The sequence below is a fragment of the Euwallacea fornicatus genome, chromosome 4 (assembly GCF_040115645.1).
Source record: "Euwallacea fornicatus isolate EFF26 chromosome 4, ASM4011564v1, whole genome shotgun sequence".
NCBI classification, from domain to species: Eukaryota; Metazoa; Arthropoda; class Insecta; order Coleoptera; family Curculionidae; genus Euwallacea; species Euwallacea fornicatus.
This window is the reverse complement of record NC_089544.1, coordinates 4,761,346-4,788,516: the sequence shown is the minus strand read 5'-3', so window position 1 is coordinate 4,788,516 and position 27,171 is coordinate 4,761,346. Positions and strand designations below refer to the sequence as shown.

The 27,171-nt window shown below is 36.0% G+C and overlaps 1 long non-coding RNA gene across 2 annotated transcripts in view; it reads right to left on the bottom strand.

Annotated features, from left to right (window-relative positions):
• Positions 1 to 27,171, bottom strand: part of LOC136338985 (uncharacterized) — a 206,354-nt gene that overhangs the window by 51,918 nt on the left and 127,265 nt on the right. For both annotated transcript variants that reach the window (XR_010732048.1, XR_010732049.1), the window contains one exon: positions 19,331 to 19,387. This is a non-coding gene — a long non-coding RNA (uncharacterized lncRNA). The remainder of the gene's footprint in view (positions 1 to 19,330; positions 19,388 to 27,171) is intronic.

The window sequence follows — 27,171 nt, the reverse complement described above, 5'->3', positions numbered from 1 at the left end:
AACCTTTTAATCTTGACATAAAAATGACGTAAGGTTAACACACCTATCGTATAAAACTGGCACCTATCTCGCAAAGGCCCGGGGTTAACTCGCGCCTCGTCAAGTACACCATTATTATTACCACAGCGAGGCACGTCTCTTCATTCCGGCATTTTATTTCGTTTAAGATAAATCAATTTTTCTGTTGGTTTTCATGCCAATGTTTGCTGATACTTATGGCACGATAACTGTAACGGCTAATATCTGATATAACCAGTTCCCGGTTATGTCAGCTTTGCACATTACGCTATAACTTTAATCACATCATCTAAATAGTTCAGTATTATGTCCACATTAAGTTAATGGCTCGTCTGTAGTAGGTGTTGTACGGGAATGGTTTTATTTTATGGCCAAGAATTGATTGGACGATCGCCTAAAAAAATACACTTCCAATGCGAGAGAAACCAAGAGATGGTCAGTTTTCATAAAGCGCTAAATTTCGGACACAATGCAACTCTGTATTACGATAGCATGGGATTTAATAGTTTCCAAGCTTAAACCAACTAAAAGATCAAGTTTCATGCAAGCAAACAATACTTGTGATGTTAGTTCTGTAAACATGGAAATGCCCAATGGATTATCGACGAGCTGTATAGAGTCTGAAATTATTAATTGTATGTTACACGAATATTGGCCCACTCTATAACTTTCGCCATTTATATTGGGAGTAGGTGCGTAATTTCAGTGTTGACTTTTTTAATAGAAAATTCTTTATTGAGACAACACCCGAAATACCTCAAATATTCATTTGACACTGGTGTGTGCTTATTACATATTGATAATCCTCCGTATTCCTCCGTTATCTCCGCATTAGCATACTGAGTGCAAACGCAAATGTTCGGACTCCCTTAGCTAGACATGTCAGTCCGGCGAACATTGTTTCTGTATAATTGGAATACATTATGTCATGTACAGCCCAGTGACCAAGATGCAGAATACATTAGGCGATTTTGCTCTATCCCCCAAAATCCCCGATATTCTCCAAGAAAGGCCGGGTGTCGGACAAAGGAGCCCGGGAACGATACAAAGACATCGCCTGCAATCGGGGAGAGGATGTGTTCCTGCCTGCTGACCACTGATTTGCATTTCTGAATTTCGTCCTCTTAATCTGGGATTATAATGACGGAATGAATTAAAAAGCATTTATTATCCGGCTGGTTTATTAATGGTCACTAACTGGATAAACATCCCATTTGACGTACCCCTATCAACATGTACCACACGTAAGTTTTCCTGCCAGCGCACGGCAAAGCATGTTTACTACAACTGAGCGATAAAAAATGTTATTGCACGTAAAACAAAGTTTTATGCGTCAAGGTCAGAAATTTTTGTGGGCCAAGTCACGCTGTAGTTATATCCATGTGTGTGGTAAAGTCTTTACCGAGGTCTTTTAATAGCAGTTCTATTAGCAGCTGAATGACGGATGATCTCTGAAAACACTGCCCGGTATATAATTCTGCATCAGTTAGGCCTAAATTTGGAGAAATATGTATAGTCGATTTGTAGTTTTTTTTTAATTAAATAAATATCTCATTCCCTGTAACATATACATGAGGATAGTTCGTTTGTTTCAATGAGAGACAGGTTTCTCTCCTTATTTTTTGTATAGCAGGGGCTCCAAATTTGTTATTGTAGTAGACGAATATAAAAATGTACATATACAGTGTACACATAAAATATGGAGTAAAATTAATTAAAAATCAGGCGTTTGTTTTTTGAAAAAAACGCTGGGACAAGTCAATTCTTATTATTTGTTGCGGTTTTTTTGATGGTAAATGCATGTATACAGGGTGACCCCAAAACAAGTTACGATCACTCACTTCATTTTTTCAAATAGAAATACTTATTTTTCATCGAATTCTAAGTATATTTTATGTAGCATGTCCTATACGTAAACTCAACAGTTATCGAGAAATTTACTAAGTCTGAATATATCAGTAACCAAGACGAAGATTTATTCGATAGGTTTGTTAGTGTGTTTATTAATTTAATGTACAACATTCTAATAATATTTAAACTTGCATGTTTGTCAGTTTTGATTTGACTTCAACAAGGTTTAATTTCAATTCAAAGTTATATTACAATGAGTTTATCCATAACACAAAGAATTGAAATTCTTATGATGATTGGATATAGTGACAGAGTGCGAACACAACAGAGAAACAGACTTAGAATGGTCCAAGATACCTTGAATTTTTACAACAACATCTAATCCTCAGTTTAAGAACTTTATTTCCCGGTCTGAATAACCCAATGACGTATGACGAAAACTTATGGTTCCAGCAAAATGGTGCACCACCGCATTTTGCAGCTCGGGTTAGAAAATATCTGGATTATGTAGCATTTCCCAACAGATGGATTGGAAGGTGTGGATCTATTGAATGGCTATCAAGGTCTTTGGATCTGAATCCTTCAGACTATTTTTAGTGGTGCCATCGAAAAAATGTTGTGTACAAAAGTAGACTTGGAACGATTGACGACTTAAAAACTAGAATCAGAAGAGAATGCGATAACATTAGCCCAGAAACCATAAATATGGTTCAGTATGAATTTATCCACCATTTGGAATACTGCCAGGCACAAGAAGGATTTCAATTTTAACATTTAATTTAGTAAATACTTATTGTTCCTAATTATTAAATACTATGTTTCATAAAAATCTATTTATAATTGGCGTAATAATCATCTAACTTACTGATATATTTAACCGTAAATTTCTCGATAACTATTGAGTTTAGGTACAAGACAAGTTACATAAAATATACTTAGAATTCGACGCAAAATTCATAAATGAAATAAAAAATAAGTATTTATATTTGAAAATATGAAGTTAGTGGTCCTAACTTGTTTTTGGGTCACTCTGTATACATGTATTTATCATAAGAAAACCGTAACAAATAATAGGAATTGCCGTATCCCGGCGTTTTCCAAAAACCATACACGTGATTTTTAATTGAATTTATTCCACACTTTATGTACACACTGTATAATTGTAATTCGATCAGTACATTATCAAAATTATTACTATGTAGCAATAGGAAGTCGTCTGTAAAATAAAATTCTCGTTAACACACATCTTTATCCTTCCCTCGTCTTCGAATGTTTGGATTTCCATAGAAAATTGCGAGCTTATGAATATCACGTTCACCTCCATCGCGGGAAAAAAATGTCGGAATTATTGAAATGCGTGGAAATATTGTTTACAATAAAGCAACACCACGTTACGCGACCGCCTTATCGTCTCTTCAGTTATCCAAAAAAATGTTTTATTTCTGCAAAATTTTGTCAATGTTCAATATTGAATTAATTTTCGAGGTCATTTTGAGGACTTTTGTAGCTATATCATAAGCATGATTCTCTATATAAAATCAGTTACTCATTACTTTCAGTTAAAATGGTGTAATTACGAGGATAGTCCCAGAAGTACTCGATCTAACACTAAAAAAAAAAAAAATTGGAAAATATTACGTTACTTCTCAACATAGACTCTTTTCACGTTGACACACTTTTTCCAGTGATGTTCTGTAGCGTCTGTGCCCTGTTTATTGTAAAAAGCTTCTAATATTTCAAAATAGGCATTAACTTCGGACTTCACCTCTTCATTATTGGAAAATCTTTTTCCATCAAACCATTGTTTCAAGTTTTGCGATCGGAGGGAGCTAAATCTGGCGGATAGGAGGGCGGAAAAAGTTCGAAATGAAGTTGATTGATTTTGGCCATCGCAATGACGAAAGTGTGGACTTGTGCATTGTCTCGATGAAACAAGACTTTCTTTTTCGCCAAATGCGGTCGCTTTTTCCTAACTTCTTCGATCAAATGCTGCAATAAATTTACATAATATTCTTCGTTTATTGTTTTTCCTACAGGGAGTTAGTCATTAAAAATTATCCTACGTGCATTCCCACAAAACTGACGCCATCGCTTTACCTGCAGTTAGAACGGTTTTCGCTTTCTTTAGAGACGATTCTCCCCTTTAAGTCCATTGCTTTGACCGCTCTTTCGTCTCAGACGCGAAATGATGAACCCATGTTTCATCCACAGGTCTGAACCGGCACAAAAACTCGGCTTTATTGCCACAACATTTTGCCCAACACTCCCTTGAAACATTCTCACGAAGGTCTTTTTATTCGCTTTGAGCACAGCTTTTTCATATCCAATTGTTCGGTTAAAATGCGATGTAAAGTACTTTTTGAAGTGGTTAGCATGTCTGCTAACTTGCGCAATTTTAACCGACGGCCTTCCAGTACAGTTTCTGAAGTGGTACAGATATCTGAAGTGGTCAGATCTGGAATGTTGGTGGGTCGACCACTGCGAAGTTCATCTTGGCAGCTCGTGCTAAGGCGTTTAAAATCTGTCACGTGATACTCTACAATCGCTAAAGAAGGACCACATTTCCCCAGAGAAGAATATAACTCTGCTTTGATGTTGGATTGATTACGATCTTTCAAAGGAAGGTATTGAATCGCATATCGATGGTCAGTTTTTTAAATGTTCACTAACTCTCTAAAAGCGTTCACTAAAAACGCCTCTAAAACAAACACAAATGAACGTAGCACCCTTGGACTTTAGGCACGGGCCTTCTTAGGTCTTTGTAACATATGCAAATTACACATGCCCTTCAAACGTCGAATACTTTTCATTTCGATAAAAGCAATTTTATTACAAATTTCAACAGTTGACCAATTGTTGCACTGGTGCTTCCTCTGCTGAGTGGGTCGCCATTCTGAACAGTCGAATCATTAATATGCTGACATGCAACCCTATATCATAACGCGCTGTGGAAATTTTACTATCCTTTTTATACAGACCTTGTGGAGCGCTTCTTTTGTCGATCTAATGATCCTTTTCCGAAAATCACAGATACACACATCAAAACAGGACTCATCGCTAAAAATGACTTTCGATCAGTCTGCTACAGTCCAATTGACTTTTGTTTAAGCTCAAGTGAGACTTGCTCTTTTTTGCTTTTCAGTAAGTAATGGGTTCTCGTTTGGCTAAAATGATCCAGCTTAATTTTTAATCTCAAAATTTACAATAATTTAAGTTGTACCTTGTAAAAACCTAATCCAGATTTATGAATCTACTTCTTAGAGTATTCCCTAGATACATTTAAACCTGCTTCGGCGTTCCACAACGCTGTTACAGCTCTTAAGGTATTCTTTCGACCATTTTTACAAACTCTTATAAGCGTTCTTTGGTCAGCATTTGTTACAATTCGTGATCTGCCGGTACTTTTACCTTTAATTGCGATGCTACCGGTTTCTCGATAGTGCTTTAAGACATCACTAACAGTAGACTTTGATGAATCCACTTTATTGGCAATTTGAATGACTCTTGTTCCCGTACAATAATTCTTTATTATAAGTTGTCTAAATTGGGCATTAATAGCTCTTCCGCAACCCATTTTTAGTGTAACAGACACTGGCAACTGACAATTACATTAACAAAACATAGTAATTGTTCTTTCGAAGCGTATCTGGTAAATAGTACATAAATAAACAATTTTAAACGAAGTTGTTTATTTATGTAATATATTCCGAACATTTAGTTGTCAACCATTTTTGCTCACGTTCAATTCTATGGTTAATATTTTCAATAGCTTTTTGTTCAACCTTTAAATAGATAAGTAAATCGAAAAAAATATTTTCCGAAAGTACCCTTTATTAATTAAAAGCTTTTAATCTTGTTTTTGACGGAAGTTATAGGCACTTTAGAATCAAGGCTATGTTTGTTCGAACATATACAGGGTTATTCACGCTATACGGCACGGAATATTGTGGTCACAATACGAGGCTTTCAAAAAGTTTTACCTTTGGACTATATGAGGGTCCATTATGACTACTTTTAAAATTATTTTCATATTATACAGGGCGTCCCGAAAGCACTAAAAGTATCAAAGTTGTGTTTTTTTAAGCGGAAACCCTTGCATATTATTACATTTTCGAATTCTTTGATCGAAATAACTGTCTATTTTAATAAGGTTTACAATACCTAACATTGAAGGTTTTTTAAATAATTGAAATTTTTTTTTAATTTTACATAATTTTCCTGTTTTAAACATTTAAGAACTATTTAGGATAAGTAAGTATAATTTGCAGTGTAGTGTAACAATATATCATATTTTATATTCCAATCATAATAAACTTGCTATCTTATACAGGGTGTTCAAAAAGGAAAACTAATCAAGTAAGAACTCCAAGTGGCTATAACTCCATTAGTTTAAATGCAATGCTATATTTTGTAACTTACCAGAATATATAATTTTTAGTTACCTATAGAATGGTACTAGGATGTTCACAGCTAAGCCTTTGCATTTTTACAGAATACGCTAAACAATTGTTCTTTGCACCATTTGGTGTGTTTTTGTTCAAAGTTCTAAATAACATATCAACTATAACATAAAACAAAAACAAAATAATTATAACAGATGTTCAAAATGTCGACCGTCCATTTCCGGACACTTACAAATTATTTTTTCAAAACCACCGCTAACTCCGGACAACATTTTGCGGGTAACAGTTTCAAATGTGTCTTTTATACGTATTTTCATATCGTGTGGGGTTATCGGAGGTGTGGTGTATTTTAGACAATTTGTTTTATGTATCCCCACACAAAGAAATCTAGAGGAGTTAAGTCCGGGAATCTGGGGGGCCAATTTTGAAATCTCACCAAATGGTGTAAAAACAATTATTTAATGTGTTCTGTAAAAACGCGAAGGCTTAGCTGTGAACACTCTAGTACCATTCGACATGTAACTAAAAATTACATATTCTGGCAAGGTACAAAATATGGCATTGCTTTTCAACTAATGAAGTTATTAGCACTTAAAGTTCTTACTTGATTAGGTTTCCTTTTTGCACACCCTGTATAAGATAGCAAGTTCATCATAATCGGGATATGACATATGATCAATTGCTACACTACACTGCAGATTATACTTACTTATTTTAAATAATTTTTAAGTGTTGAAAACATGAAAATCACGTAAAATTTTGATAAAATTTCAATTATTTAAAACACTTTAAATTTTAGGTATTGTAAATTTTATTAAAGCTGACACTTATTTTGATCGACGAATTCGAAAATGTAATAATATACAGAGAGTTCCACTTAAAAAAACATAACTTTGATATTGGGTTGTTTGATAATTAATGTCGTATTTTTTTATGTTTTTTCAAAGTGAATATACTTATATTAATAATAACTATTAATCAATGATTTAATGGCCATGTTGGTGGATGACCTTTTGCCATCTTTCGGCAAGTAAGAAGATTCCGCGTTCGAAAAAGCCTTTATTTTTAGAAGTAAAAAATTGATTTAACTCTTTTTTAACGGCTTCGTCAGAATCGAAATTTTTACCATTCAAATTATTTTGAAGAGAACGAAACAAATAATAATCTGATGGCGCCAAGTCAGGGCTATATGGTGGATGAGGTATCAGTTCCCAATTTAGTTCCAATAATTTTTGACGCGTTATTAAAGACGTGTGGGGTCTAGCGTTATCATGATGGAACAGTACCCCTTTGCGATTGGCGAGTTCAGGACGTTTTCTTTTGATTTCTTCATTCAATTTCGATAGCTGACGACAGTAAACATTCGAATCAATAGTTTGGTATCTCGGAAGCAGTTCAAGATAAAGAATATCCTTGTAGTCCCACCACACAGATAGCAAAATCTTCTTTTGATGAATATTGGCTTTGAACGTCGATTGCGCAGGTTTATCTTGTTTGGTCCATGATCGTTTTCGGACTACGTTACCGTAGACAATCCATTTTTCATCACCCGTTATGACTCTTCTGTAGAAGTGGGTCGTTTTGGTCACGATTCAGCAAAGAATCGCATATGTTAATGCGTCAGATGAGGTGAATTTCCTTCAATTCGTGAGGAACCCGAACATCCAATCTGCTAACGTACCCAAGCTTTTTTAAATGCAGAAAAACGGTTGAATGCGATATGTTCAACTTTTCTGCCATCTCTTGAGTTGTCGTACGCCGATTAGCTTCGATTAAGGCCTTTATTTTATCGTCATCGATGGTGACTGGGCGTCCAGTGTGTGATGCATCTGGGACATTAAAATTTCCGGGACGAAAGCGAGAAAACCAACGCTGGCACTGGCGTCCGGTAAGGCAGTTCTCACCGTAAACTTCACACAATTTCGTCTGAGTTTGTACTGCACTTTTGCCCTTTCGAAAGTAAAATGATAAAATGTGTCGATAATGCTCACTTTGATTATCCATCTTCAACTTAAATTTTAAACAACTTCTTGTTTACTAATCACGTTCGATTTTCGATCGAAAAAAGTCTAAAACATGACCTTTAAGACGGCATATAATAATACAGGGTGAGTCGGGAGGATCGTGCCAAACTTCAGGAGCGTGTTGTATATGAAAAATAAATGTAAAAAAACTCAAATGTTGTTATCCGATTTTCGTTTGTTTACAAGTTATAGCGTAAATAAAATTAAAACATAAAATTAAAAAAATTTATAAATTTCATAAGAAATTCCATAAACTAACGTTTGGATATCATAGTAAATGTTCAAAAATATTGCCATTAACTTGTAAACATTTTCGGCTTCGTCTATGAAGAGCATTCGTTGCGCTCCTGATCGTTTCATGTCTTTCTTTAATAGTAGCTGCAGCATTTCTAATGCGTTGAATTAGTGCATCTTGAGTGTCCACTTTCACTCTGTACACTTCAGTTTTAAACCAACCCCACAAATAATAGTCTAGTGGTGTGAGGTCTGGAGACCTTGGAGGCCAACTAATAGGGCCACCACGACCAATCCAACGTCCAGAAAAGGTACGTTTATGGTAAATAGAATCCTAGTTAAAAAAATTTATTTACGCTATAACTTGTAAACAAACGAAAATCGGATAACAACATTTGAGTTTTTTTACATTTATTTTTCATGTACAACACGCTCCTGAAGTTTGGCAAGATCCTCCCGACTCACCCTGTATAAGCGACGAGATCACCATTACTCGATATGCATAAATTGAGCCACCTGTGAGAATAAAACGACGTTAATTATCGAACAACCCAATACGTCAGGGCTTTTGGGGCGCCCTGTATGATACGAAAATAGTTTTTACGAGCAGCCACAATAGACCCTCACACAGTCCGAAGGTAAAACCTTTTCAAAAGCTTCGTATTTTGGCCGCAATACTTCGTGCCGTTATAGCGCGACCGACGCTGTCGTCGTTGGCGCTCGCAGTACGACCGTTGGGGTTCCTGCTGGATTATTCGCCTCGCGTCGAGTACGTCAAGAAGTCAATTTTCAACGTCGGAAAGGAAAGAAGCAACTTCTTGTCGCAAATTTCAAGAAGTTGCCCGACAATTGCACAGACTGAACCTCAGCTAGATGCGCAACATTTTTATGCCAATGATACTTCTTGCAGGCAGATCTCTCCCTTATTCACCATCTCCTTTCCACCGTCTCATTTGGCTTAAAATTAAGGCAATTACACTGCGACTTTCACATCGTTTATCTACTCGAAACTAATTCCAAGGAACATCGCCCAACGTACATGCACGCGTGAACAAATCGGCACGATCGCTTTTTGTGTTGCTGCCTCGCCTCTCCTTTTATTTTGTGCGCCCAACGCCCTAAACACATCAACAATGTTTGTAGTAGGTGGCTTTACCTCAGGCCATCTCGACTCAAAAGCAACAATACCTATGCGTTATTTTCAATTGTTCATCAAAGTTACTATAATTAAAAACTTGTTTAGTCTTCATGATGGGAATTTAAGGATTTGCGTGCCCCGATAACGAATGGAAAAGTTTAAATGGTAACAGTTTGCCATTTGTATTGTGTACCTTTCTTTTATTTTTTTTATTATTATTTTTTTGTTATTGGAGGTACCATTGTTTTGTTATTCTAAACTTTGCCTGGTATTTTTAACTTCTAAGGTTGTAATTGGAAATGTGGGGCAAGTAGCAGGGTATTGCGAAAGCCGTAAGACTTCGAAAAGAATCGTAGATCGGCGAATTCTATTGTGTTGTCCATAGAGTAACTGCGTATCTTTCCCGCGAGCGATTCTAACTTACCTCAACCTTGCGCAAGCGTCGCAGGGTCCATGTGAGGTTCTGTCCTCGTGTGTATTTCTTGCGATTGGAGAATTTACATGAATCGAGTTTACCAGGTCTGTAAATATGAAACCGGAATCTTTTAATAAAAATTATAACTTAGTTGCGCAATTATTATAAAAAAATATTTTATTCGAAATATTTCCCATCGTTACATGTACATTTTTCCCATCTCTCTGGCAACTTGTGGATGCCACGCCAAAAGAACTGTTGTTCTTTTGAGGCAAACCATTCGTCGAGCCATTTTTGAACTGTTTCGTAAGAGGTGAAGTGCTGTTCTGCAAGAGCGTGTCCCATCGATGCAAATAAGTGATAATCGGACGGTGCTAAGTCGGGTGAATAAGCCGCATGCGATAGTACTTCCCAATGAAACGTCCCAATCGTTTCCTTCACCAGTTTTGCAGTGTGTGATGGTGCATTATCATGAAGCAATATCACCTTGTGTTGCCGTTCTTGATATTCTGATCGTCTTTCACGCAAAGCTCGATGCAAGTCCATCATTTGTTGTCGGTAACGTTCAGTATTAAGTGTTTTTCCAGGTTTTAGCAGCTCATAATAAATTACGCCTTTTTGATCCTACCAAACACAGCATTGTTTTCCGTCCATATCGATTTGGTCTTGCTGACGATGCTGACGGTTTGCCTGGAGTTACCCATGATTTTTTACGTTTGGGATTCTCAAAATAGATCCATTTTTCGTCACCAGTCACAATTCGATGAAGAAATGACTTTCTGTTATACCTGGTAAGCAACAATTGGCAAGTGGTTTTTCGATTTTCTTGCTGTCTTTCATCGAGTTCATGTGGAACCCATTTTCCTATCTTCTGAATTTTTCTTATAGCTTTCAAACGAATCGAAATGGCTTCTCGTGTCACATTTAATTGGTTCGCTAATTGTTGTTGCGTTTGAGTATTGTCCTCATCTAACAAAGCTTGCAACTCGCCGTCTTCAAACTTTTTCGGTAGTTTTCCACGCTCTTCGTTATTGACGTCAAAATTGCCACTTTTGAATTTTTTAAACCGCTCGTAGCATTGTGATTTTCCAAGGGCATGTTCACCGTAAGCTTCAACAAGCATGCGATGTGAATCTGCAGCCGTTTTTTTCAAGTGGTAACAGAAAATCAATGCTGTCCGCAAATCTTAATTTGCAGGCACAAAATTCGACATACTCAAAGCTATTGCAAACTGTACTGCAGTATTGAACCTGTATTGTTATGATTTGAAAATCATTCTCAGATGTAAATAAGAGATATAGTACCCTAATAACACGATGAGGTAGTACCTATATTGACCACTAGGGATATTTGGAGGCAAATTCCGGTTTCATATTTACAGACCTGGTATCAGTACCTTTCTAGGTTTCCGCAAAGCGACGAATGGGAAAGTGTTGAACGCGTTGTCCGCATCGCAAAATGATACAAATTGTTGTTGAAGTCTCGCTGACCCGTTGCCGCCATTTGTGTGACTTTTTAAACCAAAGAGGTAATTTTTGGGCAATTAATTTCAACGCGCGCAAAGGTATTTTTAATGAAATTCATACGAAAATTGGGGCGATTTGTGACCGGGTATTTAATTTCAAAATTAGAGTATTAATGTGTCGCGCCGATCCTACGAAAAGGAGCGGAAGAGCCTTGTGCGTGCACTAGAAGGGATGGGACAACCCGATGATGACACGGACCGAGAAGAAGGTGATAATAGCGAGCCGGACCACCAAGAAGATGTAATTGAGGCAAGGGAGGAAAATACTGATATCGAACAAAGTCAAGATGAAGCAGAAGGCGGACCTACAGTATCGGACAAAATTAGAGCAACTTTAGAAATTTAATTTTAAATTGACATTGTTTCTTTAAACATAAGATTTGTTATTATCAGTAATATGTTTACAGCCTATTATAATTTACACCTGAGACTCAATGTTTAAAAAGCACATTTTAGAGGAGAAGGAAAAAGAAAACCTTTTACCACCACAATTGGAGCGACAAAATTAAAGCAACTTAAAAATTATTTGAATGAATATTATATTTAGAACAATTTTTTGTGTATTACCATTAATATTTAGTCCAATACCCCTTGTTTTGAAGAACTAGCTCACACCTTTTTGGCATTGAAGAAATTAAATTTGAAATGATGTCAGGATCAATAGACTTCCAGGCGTTCTCAATTTCTTCAAATAAATTATCCTGATTGGTAATATTTTTTCCTCGGATTTTGTTATCTATGATCTCCCAAAGGTTCTCAATGGGATTTAAGTCCGGAAATTGGGCTGGCCATTTCATTGCCTCGACTTTCTTCTCCACGAACCAAGCTTTTACTATTTTCGCAGTATGCTTAGGATCGTTGTCGTGCTGGTAAACAAACTTAAGGGGCATTTCCCATTCGGCATATGGATACATAACAATCTCTAGTATATAATGGTACTTAAATCTATCCATTTTGTCCTTAATCTTATAAAGTGGACCACTTCCGTAAGCAGAGAAACAACCCCAAACCATAATATTTCCTCCTCCGTGTTTAATGGTAGTTTTTACGTATTTTGGATTAAATCTTTGGCCATTTGGGCGACGTACCCATTGAGCTCCATCACTTCCATAGATGCAAAACTTGGATTAATCGGAAAATAATACTTTCTTCCACTGTTGAGTCCAATCTCGGTGGTAGGTGGCGAACAACATCCTGGCCTCTCTAATTTTTTAGTGAAAGATGTGGTTTTTTTGCAGGTTTCCTTCCTTTTAAACCACGTTCTGTTGATCGACGTTGAACTGTTCTGGAAGAAACACTAACTTCTCCTGCTTGTGCAATAATCCGGCGAGCTGAAATTTCAGGATTTTTTTTCTTAGCCTTATAAGACGCCTGTCTAACTTCTCTGTCGTTTTTCTTTTCCGACCACCTCGTTTTAAATTCGTTACGACACCACGTTCAGTGAATCTCTTGATAGTTTTTGATACAACATCTTTTTTTATGCCAAAAACTTTCGATATAAGTTTTTGCGATTTCCCACTCTTATGTAGGGTTGTAGATATTAGTTGTAAGTTAGGATTAAGGAGTTAGGGGGAGGACTTAGAACAATCTACCCTTGCGGTGCGCCCATGGTGAGCGTCAACCACTTGACGACCATTGAGCGTGTGGCGCCAAGACGACGGACGGTACCTTCCAGCAGTGTCAGCGACAAGGGTCGTCGTTTCTACTGACTGTAGTGGTTGGGTATGATGTGCGATGGCTAATCAATGGTACGCCTATGGTTCGCCACCCTGGGCACTTGTCCTGAAGGAGGCGAATAAGAGCGTGGGATAAAGGGGATGAGGGAGGCTTTTTGGGACTCTCTTCCGCGAACCTCTGCCTGACACACTGGTAAATACATGTACATACTAATAAACGACACTCACGATTATTTCTGACCTGTGATTTCATTAACATCTTAAATTCTAGTAGAATCGAAAACCTATCGATCCTACCCTTATATGCACTAATAATTTTTTGTTTTAGATCAACTGAATAGTGAACACCACGAGGCATAATTGTAGATATTAGTTGTTTAAAAGACCACAGGAAAGTCAGAAATACAAAATATTTGAACATTGGTTGCTCTTATTTTGTCGCAAAGAATTTTAGATCAAAACAATTTTTTTAATTTTTTTATTCCAAATAAAAATTTAAACTGTTTATAGCAAATGTATTTTACACTAACTACCTTAAGCTGAATATTTATTATAAAATATTTCATGATTTTTTAGAGAACTTAAATTTAGACGAATATATCAAAAGTTGCTCTAATTTTGTCCGATACTGTATATCCAAGTCTACGAAAAAACCGTCCTTTATCAACAAAGATGGTACAACTGTTTGGGAAAAGTGTCTGCCGCCGAGAACTGTAGGTACCCGAGCAGAGAATAAGGTTTTTCATTTCCCTGGGGTAAAATGATGAGAGAAGTTAACTAAAACTTCAATCCAATGTTGGGAACTACTTTTTTCTGACGATGTATTAATAATTATTGTGAACGAAACGAACGAGTTCGTTCAATTTAAATCGACAAAATTTTCAAAGGAAAGATCCGCGCGTTCTACAGACAAAACAGAAACTAGAGCTTTTCTTGGACTTCCATATACGGCCGGATGTTTGAAAAGTGTCGCCCTAATTTAGAAGACTTATGGGGTCGAAAGGGATGCGGATTGGAAACATTTTGGCTCACAATGTCAAATCAAATATTCCTGTTCTTGATGATATCTATTCGATTTGACGACGTCGAAACTGGAGATCTTCGAGAAACCACCGATAAGATTTCTATTGAAAAAATTCGTGAATAATTGCCAAAAATACTATCCTCTAAGTGATTTTGAAACGATTGATGGAATGCTGTTGGGTTTCAGAGGTGATTGTGGATTTAGGCAATATGTTCCTAGCAAATCCAGTAAACATGGCTTTAAAATGTTCGCTTTGGAGTACGCAAAAATGTATTACACTCTAAATCTAGAAATATACCTTGGGCAGCAACCAGAAGGACCATTTCATGTCAAAAACGATTCTGCAAATGTAATTCACCGATGAATAGCACCCATGTCAGGAACGTGACGCAATGCAACGTGCAACAACTGGTTTATTAGTTTCAATTTGATTGCATTTTTATTGTAAAATTACAAATTGACGTACATAGGCTCGGTTCGGAAGAACAAGAGGGAAATTCCGATAAAGTTTTTCAATGGAACGAATAGACCAATCGCCTCTAGTACGTTCTGCTATCAAGAAAGGGTTACTCTGGTTTCTTATATTCTAAAAAAAGAACAAAATCGTCCTCCTCGCCTTTGGCCTCCGTCACGACGACTGCATATACTCTACTTCAAGAGTTAAAAATAAGCCGGAAATTGTTACTTTTTATGACTCAACCAAGAGTAGAGTTGATACGATAGACCTTTTATCATCCAACTATGATGTACGTAAGACAAGACGTTGACCTATGGTAATATTTTATGGACTCATGAATGTTGCTGGGATTAATGTCCAAATAATACATATAGCCAATAATCAAGATTCAAAACTGCTCATACAAAAGTTTTTGAGGGGATTAGCGTTATTGTTATTGGAGGCTCACAATAAGCGTCGGTCTTTACTAAAAAATATTCCCACCGAAGTTCAAGAAAGACGTCAAGAAGCAGCCGGGACTTCTGCCGTTCATACAGAACAACAAAAGATTCCTGCCGGGACCAGAAAAAGATGTTGAGAATGTCAAAAGGACAGCAAGACGAAACACTATTGTAGGAGATGTACAAAATTTTTGTGTCTAACTCATGCCAGAATCATCTGCCAAAGCTGTTTCGAAACATTACAGAACCGAATTTAATGATATATTTTGTTATTAAACTTCACGTTTTTAGCTTTGGTGGTTGATTTCGTTTGCTTGCCAATACAAACTTTTGAGTTCAACTGTTAGTTGTAATAAAATGCAGCGAATAAGGTAAAATCATAATAGACCTGCAGGTATAAAGGATAATTAAATAAACATATTTTTAACAAACTATATGCATCTTAGTAAAATTGCATTTAACGCCTAAAGCCATTAAAAAAGAAATCAGAAGTGCATACGTCCTTTTATTTCATTTTAGGGCCTATGCGACCCAACGTCACTGTTATTGTTAAAATATAGGGCGTCACTATTACATTATCCCTAATGTCATTTAAAGTTGCCAATTTTTGATGACCTTTGACGGCAGTGTTAAAGCTTCGGCACTGTCAAAACTGGCCAAATTTCAATTTGATAAATTTGATGTCAAAGATAATACGCGCTCAAGAAGGTTAAGTGAAGCTGATGAAGAGAAAATAAAAGCTTTAACACAATCCAATCGTCGACTAACGATACGGGAGTTTGCTGACAGTGTGAACGAAGCTTTGGAAACCGTTACCAACAAATTGGACATGACAGGGCACTCGATGGATGGGAACCATATGACCTCCAGACACCCTCTAAACGAGAAGAAAATAACACATTTCTGACACGTATTAAAATAGGTGACGAAAAATAGATCGGCTACAGTAATGTCCCACGTAAAAGGTCTTGGCTCGGTCCAAAATACTTATATTCACCAAAGAAAAGTACTGTTATCCATCTGGTGGATATCCAAAGGAGTCGTCGACTGGTTAAAGTGAGTCACGAAAAAACAAAAAAATATAGAAAGCCTCGATGTTTTAAGAATGTCACAAACTTTCCAGTAAACTATAAATCTAATGAAAAAGAGTTAGTGAACAATTGTTCAGCTCGCGCAGATGCAACAAATTCGGGCTTCATTAGATTAGTGTTCATGCCACCAAATACAAGCTCTAAGCTACTACTTATAGAGCAGCATAGTGTTATCTATAGTTTAAAAAGCAATTATCGAGGTCTTCTTCTTTCGAAAATGGAAAATTTCCTTTATTATAAATTCTTAAATATTCATTCGTAGATTATATTGCGTTGTTTACAATCGGTAACTTTTTTCTCGATTAAAGAATTTATTGCAGATATATTTTCTGGGGTTGTTTTTCAAACTGAAACCTGAAAAAACGTAACCGCTACAACCTGAAATATGTTGAGGAACAAATTCATATTCCATCACATCATTCAGCGCATCCCCTGACAAGCGCTGAGTTCTAAATCGAGCACTTTCATCTGACTGAGCGAGAGGCTGTGGGGTGGATCACCAGTTCGGATTTCCCTTTACGAATGTAATCCATTTTGATTATCTTTATTTTTATGAGTTTCCCTGTTATATATTGTGTTTGCTATTGCGACATAAAATATACAGGGTTTTTATACAAATCGCATCCAAAGTGTTTAGGCTTCATTCCCAATGATGTTTGCATCGTACATCTGCGGGATACGGAATTTTCTGATTAATCATCAACTGTAACTTTAAAGATTATGGACCTAAAGTGACGTTTGTCCCCAGCGATGTGCTTTATATGCATCTGTGATTTGTAATTCAAAGCAATAAAATCTAGTGATTGTGCTTAAAAATGCTGAATCTTCCTGCGATTAAATTCGACCTGGAAACATTTGTCCCAAAAAACGAACGTAGTAGTTCGTTATATGCATCGCTTGGATTGGAGGTCATTTAAATGATTATAATCTTTAAGTATTAAAGTTGAAAATGAGTCATAAAGGACTTGAAGGCGCACCAACTCTTTAATCTACCAAAAGAATCAGTCTGCTATCTTGATTTGTTTTCTGGTAGTTGGAGGACAAAAAGCGACTGCTTTTTAAGACGACTCTCACTGTAGTAATTGTAAATAACTCTTACTACTAAGGCCCAAAGAGAAAGATAGATTTTTGAAGGGGAAAATTCTGAAACTTCACATTCAACACAAAAATCAGGGAAACTCAGCGCACGGAAATTTTTTTCTACGATCATCCAAAGAAGGAAAATTTTTGCCACACTTCAACCTAGTCGAAAACATAATTTTCATCCCTAGAGATGGAATATTCCAAAATGTGAACTTTCATCCCCAGAGATAGGTAGGCGCATCGACGCAGCCTACCATTCATTGGAGCACTGCTGGAAGTATGGGAAGACGCTATAAAAAAATTCAAATGACAGTGTTTATAACAAACTGACACATGACAAAAACAGAGTGTTCGCTAACCTCTCCCTGTCTGTTACAGAAGGTTCAAGTAAGACAACAATACAGGGGCTCCGTAAGTGTTTGGCAATGAAATCGAATATTTCCCTATTTTGGTTATTTTGTGTATGCTTGGTTGCCTATAATATCATATTCACTGGGAAAGTTCCGGGGAAACCCTCGTCTTATTATTTTTGAACTTTTTTCCCTTTTTTGGCAACAAAGACACTAATCGATGGTGGCGAAATCGGAGGAAATGACGACGCCATTACCTCTTACGTCTTATGTGTTCGCCTGGTGACGCATTTCTTGGCGGACATGGCGGTTTTTCGTCAAAAAAATCGAATCAATTTCAGTGCAAAAATTCACTACCTCTGTTTCTTCTAGGTCATTGATCTGATTTGATTAACCTGAGCCCTAGGAACGAATTTATTCTACTACGTTGTTAGGAGGTCTTAGAAGTTTTGCTCAAATTTCGATCACAATTACGTAAATGGTATAAATAACATTTTTTTTTTAATTCTCTTCTCCAGCACTCCCTAAAGTATTCAAGGATTCGTTTCGCCGTTCAAAATGAAAGAGCTGCAATAAGTTTTTCACGTCGCAATCGATAAATGAGCGAAATTTGCGACTACTGCGCCGTAATTAGCATTTCTTTTGAGGATTCTAAACGTCTGTCTAGGGGCAGCTCGGTCGCTTCTTATGTCCTCATTCTTTTTCACGTTCGAGTTTTATGAGACAATGGGTTCCCTTAAAAGGCTCCAATTAACATGCACTGGGTACCTGATAAATATTTATTATCGTGTGCCTCAAGGAAAATATTACCAAACATAACAAATCGGAAAGCCACCATTCTGCATTAAACCACGTAGTTATTCAAGGAAGTGTGACATTCATTCAACTGTATACGACCACATGATGTGAGAAATCCCTTCGATGACTTGCAGGAAATAGCTATTACTTTTACGGAAACTTTGTCGTAACCACTCAAGTAGATCATTTCGTAATTGATCTTCCCTGTACCTTTTATTCGTTCTGATGAGTATATGAAATGATGCAGCAGCAAAATATTACTTATTATGTTGCTGCAAATATTGCTTCGCGTTTCCTCTCTTTTAGTTGAAATTGAAATTTATATGATGAAGTTCGAAGCCTTCAATCGAAAAGTAGTACAAATCGAACCTCGATCGTAAGTATTTCCATCGAAGATCAATATGTTCTGTACGGATGAGGAGGATTTTTTTTGTATTTTTCGAGATTAGCGTCTAACGCATCAGTAGGTTATAGTAGAGGTAGAATAGCGCACTATTCTCAATTGAAATAAATTGTGAATAGCATTCACTTTTACTAAGGGTTCGAGCGGACATCCTTGTTAACGTTTGTTAATATTTAAATGTGAGGAAAAAGACTGGAAAACTGAATATAAGCTTTACTAGTAAAATACTGAAAAATTCTTCGCATTAACCGCTGAGGGGTGAGTTTCTCCGACTTGAGTCATATCATCATTCGAAAAAACTTGAGGCTAATGATTGAGGTTTCTATCTAATTAAACCTCTGTTTTTTGAATATCACTTCTTATATTAGTGATTGCTCTCAGTGGCACTTATTAGTTTTACCTTTTTTTATTTGTCCAACGTTGACCTCGTGTCTACGCATAGGTGGCTACGTCCTTCCTGAAACAGAGAGAACAGATTTTTTATTAAGTAAAATATAAACAATTTTACGTTTTCTGCCTCACGATCCAATCAAATATTGAACTAATTCTCCAAACATTCAAAACCCAAAATATTAACGAAACATAAATCAATATTTCTACATAATTTTTATTGGTCAAGACACTATATCTATCCCCTCAGTGGAAACGATATCGGACCATCTAACTTCTAATTCCTCTTCAGCCTGTTCCGGACACATTAAAACATGAGGGACAAAAGCCGAAAGCAAATATAATAAAGGTCCACTCTGTATGGGTCGGACGATATATAACGTCGGCTGGTGACATTAGCAAGCTAAGACAGTGGTTAGCAGGGCTGCAGTAAGACATTGGACACAAGACGAGCAATACTTAGTCTGCAGTGCCCCGATAATTAATCATACATTGTAATTAGTTCCTATGAGGGACGGCAGGGACGCTTTGCATGTCGTGACCCCCGCTTTACATGGAGGCGGTCGAGGAATCTTGTGACAAGGTTGGCCTACGTTCACGTCTAGGCCGTGATAAATCTATTTTACTTGCCTGGACATTTTACCATTTATGTTGTATTTTTTATGTGATCTTTCGTTTCTAAGAAACTTTCCACTACCACACAATTTAGAAAATTCTATGTTTCCCATTTTCTACTCGGTCAAAATAATTCTCAGCATTAACGTTCGAAAATTAAGAATGTCCTTTGTTGCACTCAAGTCCCTATTATACATATATTTCTTACGTCCACGCTTCTACACGAAATATGTCTTCCTATATAATATGTGGTAAATTGACCGTAACCCATCGAGAAATACGTCATAAAATACAGAGTGTCCAAGATAAGGATGTCTAGCACACTTGGTTAATTGGGAAAAAGTTTTTGATTCATGGGAATAATTTCATGGTGCAAACAAGTGTAAAATTGTTTTCAGTTTTTCAATACTTCCGAAAATAATGTTTTTTTTTGTTTATCAGTTAGAGTAAGAGATAGGCACAAACTAAAAGCACTTTTCTAACACATTTTTTAAAGGCTTCAACATGATAGTCTTTGTTTCATTCTATGATCTTTCGTGTGTCAAGAACCATCAACTTTTTTACAGATACGGCCCTGGTAAACTTTTTGTCGATTTTCCGACCAATATTTATTAAAATTATGTTAATTTAGATTAGAACTTTAATTACAGGAATATTTATTTCCTACTGATGGATTTCGAATATTTCACGAAAATCTAAACAATCGAGTTTATGCTGAGAAAATAGGCCCTACGGTTGGGTTATCTCTGTGCATCTTAAAAATACTAAAAAAATTATATGTTTTTTGATTGTATTATAAATTTGTCTTTTTAAAGTTTCTATTGGGCCTTTATTTAATTTAGTTTATCAACCATCACTTGAAAGGTCTCAATTTTTTGCTTATAGGTAACATAGTTCGTTATGCCTGTGACATTAATATTATTATCTTTACGCAAACAATTCAACGCCTTTTGCTCGAAGGGGGTTATATTTTGTTTCATTTTAAAAGATTTACCTAAAATTAGTCCTGACCTAATTTAAAACTCTTGTCGGTGTTGCTGTGGTGAGGTTTGAGCTGTTTCTTCCATAGCAAAAATAAAGTCAAGTTTAGGAACATATTTGGGAGTGACAGAGTAATTTAAGCCTTTAAAAAGAACAAGAGTTTCAGTCTCGGAGAGGTTTTTGTTCGATAGATTTATTACTGTCTTTGCAGCTGTATTGTTATTATTATTATTGAATGTTTGTCCGAGCCCTCAGTAACGGACGACTGTTATCCTCAGTTGGTTTTAGATGAAAATAGTGTTCAATACTACCCCTGTCTGGGCATGAGGACTTAGTTCTAAATAGAACAAAATGAAAAAAAAAAAGCAGATTGTGACATAAAACTGAGGGATAATACATTTGTTTTACAGTAGCGTCATAAAACTTAATTTATTATCTGCGCCACTGACCTGTGTTCGAGCCACTGTACTTTTCATTTTCAGTATGGAAATTGCAGCTTCACTATTATTTTTAGCTTAGTTCAAACGCGCAAACGAATATTCACAATTATTTGAACAACAATTTCAAACTGTGTTCACCAAATAGTGTTCCATAGCAATTTTTGGCAAAAACACCAAAATATTCCAATATTTAGGGACAATACACAAAATAACATTTATTAGTGAATTATGACGATTTAGGCGTAGGAATATTATACATCTTTTTAATGAGATTATTCAGCGCCTTTGCCGACATGCAGGGTGTTATGTTGAATAAACAAAAACGTTTTTAAGATGCGTTTAGTGTGTAACTGCAAAACATCAACTTTGAGCCACTCTGTAGACGGTAGATCGACTTTTTCTATATGCGGCAAATTCGTATTAAAACAATTACAGTTATTTACACTTGTAAATTTTTTATAAGTCGTATAATCTTCGGCTCAAAGTCTATCCCTACCTAAACTATATTTCCCCGTCTTCATTCTTTCTTTTGAAATCCCTACCCACATAGCCTGTAACTGGAAAACCTAGATTTATGTGAAATCCCTAGCTTTAATAATGTATAATATTATGGGTCTTATTCGTGTTGTATACTTTACACCCAATCGCCCGAAACTACATAATTGCACGTACATCAAAAGAACAATATTGTACACTAATAAACGCTCGGAGTTGTCAAGTGTGTCTCGTTTGAGACCACCACAGTCGCTGAGCCAAAGGTACACTTAAATGAGCGTTTATTATATAGCTCTAATGGTAATTATGACACAGAGCACTATTTTGATGCCACAGGTGCTCCAGAGGGCTACATACAATGAGTACGAAGTTAATTATGACGGAAATGGGCACGAAACATGACTTAATAGATCTACATAGGAGGACAATTTATCTTGGGATATGAAACGTAAAAACTTCTGGTAAATGGAAAAAAATTAAGTACGTATAAGGAAAATTTTTTATATATCTAAAAAAAACAAAAATCAGTCCTTAACGGATACTTCGGAACTAATTATTTGAAAGTTCAATTTAAAAAAAGCTTAATTTAAAAATGTGAAAACATATTGGATGATGGTTGGCAAATATCGAAACTTCGTACTTCAAATAGCGCATCTCTGCATTGTCGAAGAGGAAAAGTTGCAATGACGAGGCTCAATTATTTAGAATTAACTTCCCGAAGACGAGGATAGCTCCAGAAGTACTCCACTTGACACATAGAAGGGACTTTTTTGTATTAAAAATTGTGTATATTACAAAGACTGAATCTTAAAAAGCTCATATCTCAAATTTGAGCGTGCTACGTTGATTTGTGTTTGTTTTGGAGTTGTTCTTATTGATCGCTTTTAGAGATTTTGTAAATATAAAAAAAATTGGTCATCGATGCGCGATTCAATACTTTAACTTGAAATGTAAAAAGCCGAAATCGATTCTATTCTGGGAAAACCTCGTCTTTCTATGCCAACTGTAAAATATTGAGTGGCAGAGTTTAAACGTACTCGTACGAGCTATCAAGACGAATCCTACAGTGGTCGATCCGATAACATTCCAGATCTGACAACTCCAAATATTAGGGTGAGATTCCACAAAACTGTGCTGGAAGGTCGTCGACTAAACGTTCTATCTACAAGAAAGGTGTTGGCATCAGTTTTTTGAGATGTACATGGAATAATTTTTTTTTACTATCTCGCTAAAGGAAAAACCATAATCGGAAAATAACACACAGATTTATTGCAGTATTTGAGCGAAGAAATCAGGAAAAAGCGAACGCATTTTACGAAAAAGACAATCTGGTTTCATTAAGATAATGCACCAATCCACACTTCCGTCATCGCGATGGCCAAAATCAGTCAACAGAGTATCAAATTTTTCTTGCCCTCCTATTCGCCAGATTTAGTTTTCTCAGATTATTTTCTATTTCCAAACTTGAAATGAGATTTGCCTATAATGAAGAAGTGGAATTCGAGGTTGATGCCTATTTTCAAACATTCGAAGCTTCTTACGATAAACAAAGTATAGAAGCAAGAAAACATCATTGGGAAAAGCGTGTTAACCTCAAAAGCGACTACGTTGAGAAATAATATAATATTTTTCATTTTTTTTTCTCTAAATGTTAGGTCGATACTTTTGGGACTATCCTCGAACGTTCAGGAAAAAAATAAAAATCGTTTTTCAAAATTTCCGTTTTCTCAATACCTCCGAAAATCATAGGAATTTAAAAAATTTTGAAGTGTCATATATTTTAACTCCAAATTGTGCAATTCTACTCCAATATAAACAACCTCGTATCTTTTATACTCACTGAGTTACTGACGAATGAGTCGCAGAACCGGACACCCTGCGTATACTCCAAGTTGACTGAATTCTCACCTCTTGCCATTTTCGCAGTTCCTGAACTAAAACACTTATTGGTAGCACTTTGAACATTGCGCAACATGAAGGTGTTGCCTTCCGATAGGTTTATTCTCATATTGGCTCGAATATAATAACACAATGTTTCAGAGCGTAAATATCTCGTAAATCGGAAAAACCTTGACGCCATGCTCACCCATCAGATTCACGACATAACAGTTATAAAACTTCTTCACCGGGGTGCTAAGCCATTATTACAGCTTTATGTCAGAAACAACTACCTATTACACTTAACTTTATCACCTATCTTCCTCGCTTCTTGGGTCATTCTCTAAAGACAAGTATGTGTATTCTAAAAATGCATAATGCGATTTAAAACACATATCCACGAAAGAATTAGTCACATAAAGACTTCGAAGTCAATTTGAATTGAGATAATATTGAATGTGATGGCCGCATGTCCAAACACTTTGAACACAAGATCTTATCTCGAGACAGAAACTTAGTTCATCTGCATATTCCAAGTCGGCCTGTATGCATATTCATGCCTCACATGTATGTGTATTGATCTGCACATCAAACATCACATAATATGATGATGGAACAAATGATGCCCTCGTCAGCAAGAAGTTCAGTATCTTCGCCTTCGGTAGGGTCTGTCATGAAGTTAAATGAAAATTTCCAGGGTTCTCAATTGGTTAGAAATATCAACGGTCCTCTGTTGTGTTATATTTTAGGTTTGTGGTAAAAACTTATACAGGGTGTTACATAAACCTTCCGACAAATTTTTAGAGGGTATAGAGTATCGACTAAAGTGAGATCTGAAATCGCTTAGTTTCCAACGTATAATGTTTAAATTCTTTTTTTTGTATATTTTTAAAACTTTAAAAACGGTTTGGAACAAGGACATGATATTAGGTGTACGGTATAACGCTATAAATAACAAAAAAGCACTAGAAAACTTATATAGGTTTTGTGGTAGGCACAGTAATGAGGAATTATTTTTCTATCTTGTAAACGGCTATTTGAGCAACGAAACACTAAGAGGCCTTTTTTTTATTAAGAATTGATGGAATATTAAAAAATTTATATTCGTAGAAAAAAAAGTCAGTGGAGCACCATTTTCTTCATCAAAACCGCCCCATTGAATAGCCGCACCGACGCTACTGGTATAGATGGAAATGTTCTGGTCTTTCTAGACCATGCACATTTATTCCGCCACGGCATGTCCCTAATTTAAAGTTCTTGTCTTAAATTGTTTATGAAACATTTGAAAAATTAGAAAATAAACACCCTGTGTCTTGGAAATGAAGCGATTTCGGATTTATCTTTATGCTATCTAAATATATATTTCCTTTCTATGCTCCACATCCCCTGAAAGTGTGTCGATGTGTTTATGGAACACCCTGTATAGAACATAAAATGGCTCATATTGGTGTTAATGTAAATAAAATAAAAAATATAAGAGTAATAAAAAAGGCCTTGCCAGTTCTAAAATATACTGCTTTGTTTGATTCTACTTTTTTTATAATAAAATTAATGTACGAGCGTCTCAACAAAACTAAAACTGTATAAAAAAAACGTTTGACGTAATTGTTCGCGACAGTTCTAGTTGTATACGTAGAAATAAACTACGGGTCTGTAAAAATAAATTATGAGCACATTAAAAATAATTTGGGACCGTGAAAAAACTAGAGGAACGTGAAACATCACCTGGGGGCATGTTTGAAAAATATACCTTTGTTAGATTTCGATTTAATGCAGTTTGAAATTAAATATAAGTTTCGGCAGTATTGATTTTCAATATTCCATCCAATATCAAAAAACAAATACTGATTTGTCGGTTAACCCTGTCTGAAGTCACTCAAGGCGACCATTGAATTAGCAGTGACCCACATAAATCTTCGAAAGTAATAAAAATTCCGGAGATAGCGAGCAACTTTCGTTCCTTTTCTCCATTATTTTTTCACTGACCGATCTGCTCACTAACCCTTGCGGTAGGTCAGTTCCTTGAGGGTCAGCGAATGAAAGACGGTGTCTGCTCGAAATATTGTTGAGTTATTGCCCATTTTCGTTGGAATTTTCTGCACTTGGTTCAGCTGGTTTTATGACAGTAAAAAAGTTTAACGAGTGTATTTAGCTCTTTTGGATCTTTAGAAGTTGATTCACGTATAGAGTGTGTAAAATTCTATGATTTCCTTTTTAAGGGGCGATGTTCATAATAGGGAGTTCTCTCGCACCTTACGGCACTGCCGTACCGTCCTGTTAGCAATTACGATTTACACCTTATTCTTGGAAGCTTCCGAGATGGCATTTGTATCACCGAAATTATAACGGATGAATAAAAACCTTTCATTTACTTGAATTCAAGTTAAAACAATAAATAAATTTAAAAATTAAATGTTTCCTTAAATTTTACAATTTTCACATAACATAACGTTACGGTGGATAGCACTTTCGCACAATAGAGGGCGAAAAACCACTAACGCCATTAGCATTCTCGGTTTTTATTGTGGGAGTTACTTGAGTAGATTTCGATTAACGTTACGGTATTTTTATATAGAACAAATGTACGCAGCTTAACTGAAAAATACAGGCACGTGGCAGGCAAACTACGGGTATGCAACAAGAAGTAAACTGTAAGATGGCAAAAATAGCTGTCACAAAAATAGCACAAATCAATCGTCTCGGTGCGCTCTATGATCCTATACATACGGATTTTCAATATCTTTATTGGTTTCTGAGATACTGGGTCACATTACTGCCGAATTTTGCGACTTTAAAGCTGCTGTTCAAAGAGCGTCCCTAAAAATGCTAATTCAGTTTCTATTTTTAGATAAAGATCGTAATAAAGTAAAGGACGAATTAAGTAAACTGTATTGATTTAGTGTGGTATTAAATCATTTTTGTAGCAATTTAAAAGAGTTTTTCTATATTTTTCATATTCTGCGAGAGCAATATGTCGGGACTGCATGGCCTCTGAAGCAGAAAATAAAGATTGAGTCTAATTTATGACAGTGCTTTCAACTGAATAGCACTCAAAACTCCACTCGCCTGCGGAAAAGTGTTACTTCCCGCACTTGTTACTTAAATAAATTTTTATTAAAATATGCATTTTTAATAATCCGAACCGCCTACCTAAACTAATCATAAACGATTAAAATTCTCATCATAAGTGCATAAATTTTCCCATATCCGGTTTAGTTATTGCTTGTGGTTTTTTACTTTCAATTATAATGAGAGATCTGAGCAAGTCATTGCTCTATAGCCGGCGAATTTAAGCTGTACTCCATGAAACGAAATTCGTCCTCAAGGTCCTTTTATTAATCCCTAACTATGTTTACCAAATCCTCATCCACAAGCATTAAATCATACAATAATGCAAGCAATACCGCAGTCTAAACCCTATGCAGGCTTCAATCTTAGACCG